Source organism: Vespula vulgaris, chromosome 19 (assembly GCF_905475345.1).
Source record: "Vespula vulgaris chromosome 19, iyVesVulg1.1, whole genome shotgun sequence".
Classification (NCBI taxonomy): Eukaryota; Metazoa; Arthropoda; class Insecta; order Hymenoptera; family Vespidae; genus Vespula; species Vespula vulgaris.
In genome coordinates this window covers 129,676-135,675 of record NC_066604.1, presented here as the reverse complement: position 1 = coordinate 135,675, position 6,000 = coordinate 129,676, and positions in this window count along the sequence as shown.

Genomic DNA, 6,000 nt, shown 5'->3' with positions numbered 1-6,000 from the left:
ACTAAAATGCCTAATCACGGACAAAGGTGACAATGCGTTTTTTGTCTATATGTTTTCTGAGTGAATATACAACGAATTTTTAAGGGCAAATATTTTATATATTGATATTGATATATTGATATGACCCTTAAGAGATAGTATTAGAACTTACCGAGGGTACGCTCGTGTAATTAACATACCGGTGCCCTTGAATATTCGCGTTTAAAACAAAAGAGAAGAGAGACATTCGTTGGAGATTCACTAAGATATAGTGTTTGATATAAAATAATGGCTTAATAATTTATCGTACTGTGCGTTAATTCATGTATGATAATTCATATGTATAATGTGTACGCGTTTTGTATGAACAATTTATAAGCTAGTGTGTGTATAGCTAGTGTGCACTTATAAGATAATGAAATTATATATAGTCAAGGTACGTTTGCATCTAGCTGTCATCGGTAGGCAAAGGGTAAAGGCTCTTGATATTGCTCTTGTAGATGGCCATGGCCACGTTCGAACAATCGAGACTACGTGGACTATGCCTGGATATGTATCAATGATGCGACCTATCGACCATTGGATCGGTAGTGCATTGTACTCTTTGAAGAGCACGAATATGCGGATCTTAAGATTATTTGTTTCTCCCCGATGCCATTTCCTTCTCGCTGTCAGCTCGCCGTGTAAGTATTCCTTGTTTTAATTTTTAGATGTGTTGCCGTGCCGAAAGTCGTGCTATTGGCACTTGCGCCAATCCACTTTAGATATGTTCAATTAAAGATGCAGCCCATATAACAACATAAGTTTATTGATCTCGATACGTAATCAATAGTTTCAGTTGGAGGTCGGTTCGTCCCATCTAACACTACTTAGCCAAAGTTGCAGCATTATTATTTTTATCTAAGCTATGATCGGGCCAAGTAGACTGAGTGGATCAAATAATTTCTCTATACGAGAAAGGATGGCTTTTTGTTACGCGTTCATTGAATTTATCATTTTTTACGGTATATTATATCATTCTGATGTAGAACTCAAACTATCTCGAGAGTAAAAAAAAAAAGTAAAAAAAAAAAAAAAAAAACTCTTCCAGGTTTAGACGAATATATGTATTCGCTGAATAGTTGACAAAATTTGAAATTAAACTGTCCTCGTTGGAGGTCCACTGTCGTAAGGCAAAATCATGCTTTGACGCGATATCAAGTATTCTGTCCCTGATTCTTATGGCTTCAGCATATATGTGAGTGTCCATGATTAGATCGTCGTCGTAATAATTGCGTTCAATAATGTTTGTGGCTTTGGAACAGATTGCATTTTCGTCGTCAGCTAATTATTGCAATGTTCTAATAGCTAGAAGAGATATCGATGATAATTCCATACGTTACCATTGATGGATAAGGAGCGACTTTTCATGTCATAATATCTAGTGATATTGATATTATGCAATTTTAGTCCAGTCGCAAAATTATCTGCCGATACATTTTTGCGATGTCCGCGATCAATACATACGCGTTTATTCGGAACCGAGTCAAATTGGCAAATAGTTCATCCCATGTTGAGTTCATCATAAGATTGTCATTGAGAGATTGTCATTCTTATAGTGATATACGTTGAGGCATCAAATACGATGCGTAACTTTGTCTGAAGTAATGGGACCGGTATTAATCATATAACCGAATCTCGGACATGTGCCATAAATCACGATATTTGTTCGTAAAACCTAAATATTGTTCCTTAAGAGCTGGATTTCTTACGAAGGCGCGCTCCAAGACATGAAATATCTTAGGCGCGATTGTATATGAATCACCCAGATACGGTCTATCGTTTTTGAACGGTAAACTGACGACGTAACATTCTCTCAGAGTCGTAATATATATTATACTTAAAAGACTCGCATTCGATCTCCTTAGCCGATTGGACCTTTTCATTGGTGGCTCCTTGATATCCCAGAATTTTGTTGCGATTCTAAGAAACTTATCACTGTATTGCACATGATATATTGTTTTGGGACCATAGTGTACATTTCACCAAATACTAGCCAATTGAGTTTGTTTTTTAATGCGACGATCGAATCATTGAGAACTGAAATTTGTCTGAAATAAAATAACTTATGAATGAAATAGAGGGATGCCGAGGATGGCATCGATAGGAGCTGACTTATAAAATTGAGAATCCGTTAGCTTTATAGATGACGGAATTGTTAATTTGCCGCGATCTAAAACTTGCGAAGATGTAGCTGGTTTTAATCTTGACAGTATATCTTATTTTCTCTGAAAATCTGGTTCTTAACGATTCGAGCCTGACTGAATCGTGTGCCACTTTACTGTCATTATGAACCATCAAAAACAAAAAAATAACTAAAGACTCCTTCGCCTATTGCAGGAATACCGTTCTTTTTTACGAGTATACATCAAGAAGGTCCGTCGAGCTAGACTCAACAGCTGGAGGAAGTTAGTAACATTGTACGATAACTTAAAGTCTTGGGGCTTCGTTTGTAAGCATTGATCTAACAAGCTCCGAGTCGAGAAGGTTATTAGCACCCTTATGCGAAACGGCAGTATTATAAAAAAAACATGGAAGAGAGATTCAAATGCTCTACAAATGATCTAACAACGAGTTCACATCGAGGGTTACGTGCGCGGCAGCAGGATGGCCTGAGATCTGCAGAGAGAGGGGAAATATGCGCTGCAAAGTCGGGCTCTTATAGCGATTACGTTAGCGTACCGCATGGCATCGACGGAGCCCATATGCGTCTTTGTCAGCGAACCCCCGATTGATCTTCAACTTCATAAACGCCGGGAACTCTACAGCGAAAGAAAAACAGGCACCTTACATCGAAATCGGAACCAGAGATATAAACAACAAATCGTGACGCGAGAAGTCAGAAGAGGAAATCCGCGTTAGTGAAAAAGGTACATGAGGAAATCTTAGTGCTTTGGCAATAGAGATGGGAACTGTCGAATAAAGTAAGACCGGCATTCGTTTTCTTCTCAGACGTCAGAGAGGGAATGAACGCCCGTTTCATCTCTCCAAACTACTATACATATAGGCTCAAAGCCAAACTCGCATCATCGAGTCTTGCCACAGAGGAGAAGTGCGAGTGTGGTAAATGGACACGGTTCAGCATTACATTCTTGACTGTTTGATCTTTGCAGAGAGTCCCTCTGGAGAAAATAATAGGCGTCAGCATAGACCGAAGTAGCCAAACATCTCGTCTCCTTGGCTGAAGTCTTCTCTCTCTTCGACGATTTTTCTAGAAAGACCCTTTCTATCAAGGGCATTTAGTTTTTAGATCCTTTTCAGCCGAAATTATCGAAGTTCCTGGTGGTAGGAGTGGCCGCCTGTAACCTTCTCAGGTCAACCCACTCTCGATCAGGGAGAGATCGAAGGAGCTCGTACGCTATTTTCTATTTTTTCACCCCGCAATCTACAGTCCTATCCTCTTTTCCCATCCTACGAAATAAGTGTCACGGAACATGACACTATGAGTGGTTCCCCGTGGACTCGGCGGGAGTCAGCACGGCTATTCGTTACTGCGGGTACGTCAGCCGTGACAAAACTGCTCACCTTGCGGGAATTTTGGGTTTTCCCGAGTCCGTGCACTTAATATAAAATAGGGGATGGATGGTTCCGTAGCGTATGCCAGTTTTGACGAGATAGCATAAGAACCGGCACTCTACGGATGTTCTCCTTTAAAATAGTTGTTATCATGAACCCCGCAGATCGGTAAGTCAACTCGTTCACGCGGAAAATTCAGCTGCTTAGCCATTTTTTCTGTAATAAAATACGACTGAGAAGTGCTATCTATTAGAACTGGATAAGTTTTCGATCTATTATTACGGATAAGTTTCCCGCGTCTAAGTAGTACTACGGCCGTTAGTAACAATTTACAACCATGTGCGGCCGCGGAAATACTCGTATTATTTGATGTTTTAGGAACCGTCGGTGTAGTTCCTCATGAAGCAAATGGTAATGTTGGCACTTACGTCGTCTGCAAGACAATAAACTTGTACTTGCTCACGCCATGGTCTACGCAAAGACAAATGTGGTGAACTTTAAAATTTTTGACGAATCTGCGACGCTGTTGGATAGTTGTCTCGATAGCTTGGAGCACTAGAAGGTATAGTAGCTCGATTCACAAATGGCGCAAAGTATATTTACGGTTAATGGGAAGCTGTAGTTTTGATGGCTTGTTTGTGGATTTCGAAGATCTGTATAGTATCCACACTGATGATACATTGAATTATTTTTCAGAATCGCATTACCTTATTTATACGTGATAACCAGTTATACGTATAAACAAGTATATCTTAAACGTGTACGCATGAGTAAATCGCAATTCTCATGCAAAAAATTAAAAGATTACTTACGAGTGGGAAATTCATTAGATCCGAGGATCTTTGTATGTTTCTTTGTCAAGTCATGAGACTAGGATATAAGTGATCATCGTATCGCGTGACGGTTGCTCGATTTGCTTCAGAATACGTTTCGCCAAGGCTCAAATACTGAACTATATCTGTGTACAAGGCTCTTCGCATTTTTGTTATTCGAATATCGCTCTTAAGTGCCGTTATACTATTAAGCTTGGTTCATTATAAAAATCTGAAGTACTAAATTTACTCATTGTAAGAATAATTTTATTTCTTGTTTAAAAATCTATTGATTATTTATTTTTTGAAAGTATTGTAATAAATTAATATCAGACGTACTCACATCCATTATTTTCTCGATATGACATAACGTAATTGTACAAACATCATCAGCTTGAACTCATTGCAGAGCGTTCCAAGAATATACATCATAAGTTCTGAACGTAATTTTTATACGATTTTATTGATCTAGCATGAATTCGAAAGAGAAAGAGTTTCTATATGAGATCATCCTTCAAGATTTTCCAAACAGGTTTTCATTTGTGTGAAAATTATTTTTGAAAATTACTTATTTTTTAAATAATAATTTTTTAAATAATAAAAAAATTTTGTAAAGATAATAACATTTTTTTTTTAATCCGATAAGATTGTTTCGTGAAAAAAACAAATCACCAAATTGAACAAGAACTACGTCCAAGAAAATTCATGACGTAAGCTCTCAAAGCAGGCGTACAGTACAATAAAGTCACTCTCGATATCGACGTCGGCAGCGATTTCGTTTTCGGCACCGATGTCGATAAAGTTCGTTCTCGGTCGTCAAATTAGACTTTCTGTCCAATTGTAGGGAGTTCGTTTCAAATCCAAGTCTGTTTTTATCTCTTGATTCTTAAACTACCTTGCCTGTTTTATCTTACGATCACTCAGTTCTATCAATAATAATCTCATACTTGAAATTGATTAACATTTTATCTAATATCTGCTATACTCAGGTTCTACACATTAAGTCTGTTGCAGAGAAGAATAAAAGTATTAGCAATTATTCCAACAGATGAGCTAAAAAACAAATGCATATTTCTTCGTTCATTTATATGTAACTTCACTCATTGTTCTACAATGACTTGGGAAAAAATAATTTATATAATCTTTTTGCAGACAATCTGTTTCTATTAGGAGTAAGTTCCTTTTCAGCTATGGAAAATAAGTGTTCAGACGTGACAGAATTTTCTTCTGTACAAAGATATCGATAAACCAATTTTATTTATTGCTCTTTTGTACATTGTATTTTACTGGTAATTTCAATATTTTAGATGATCGCAATTTTTCAATGAGCTGGCTCAAATAGTTTTAAAGAACGGTACCCTTAACCAATATTAAAATTATCTTCAATATGGAGCTTACTACAAGCTCGAACAAGGAATGTTTTCTCTACATAACATTTGACTTCTCAATGCAAATCTAAATAATATTATGCACCAACTAATTATGCTTACATAATGCATATTCGAAATATCAGTATAAATGTTTGGGTGTACCATCGTTGACCCAAAAATAATCTAAGAAATAAGCTTTTATTTTGTTTTTATTCGTTTGGTTAAAATATATCGAATTTTTGACTATGGATATATCCGAATCTCATCGATTATTACTTTATTTT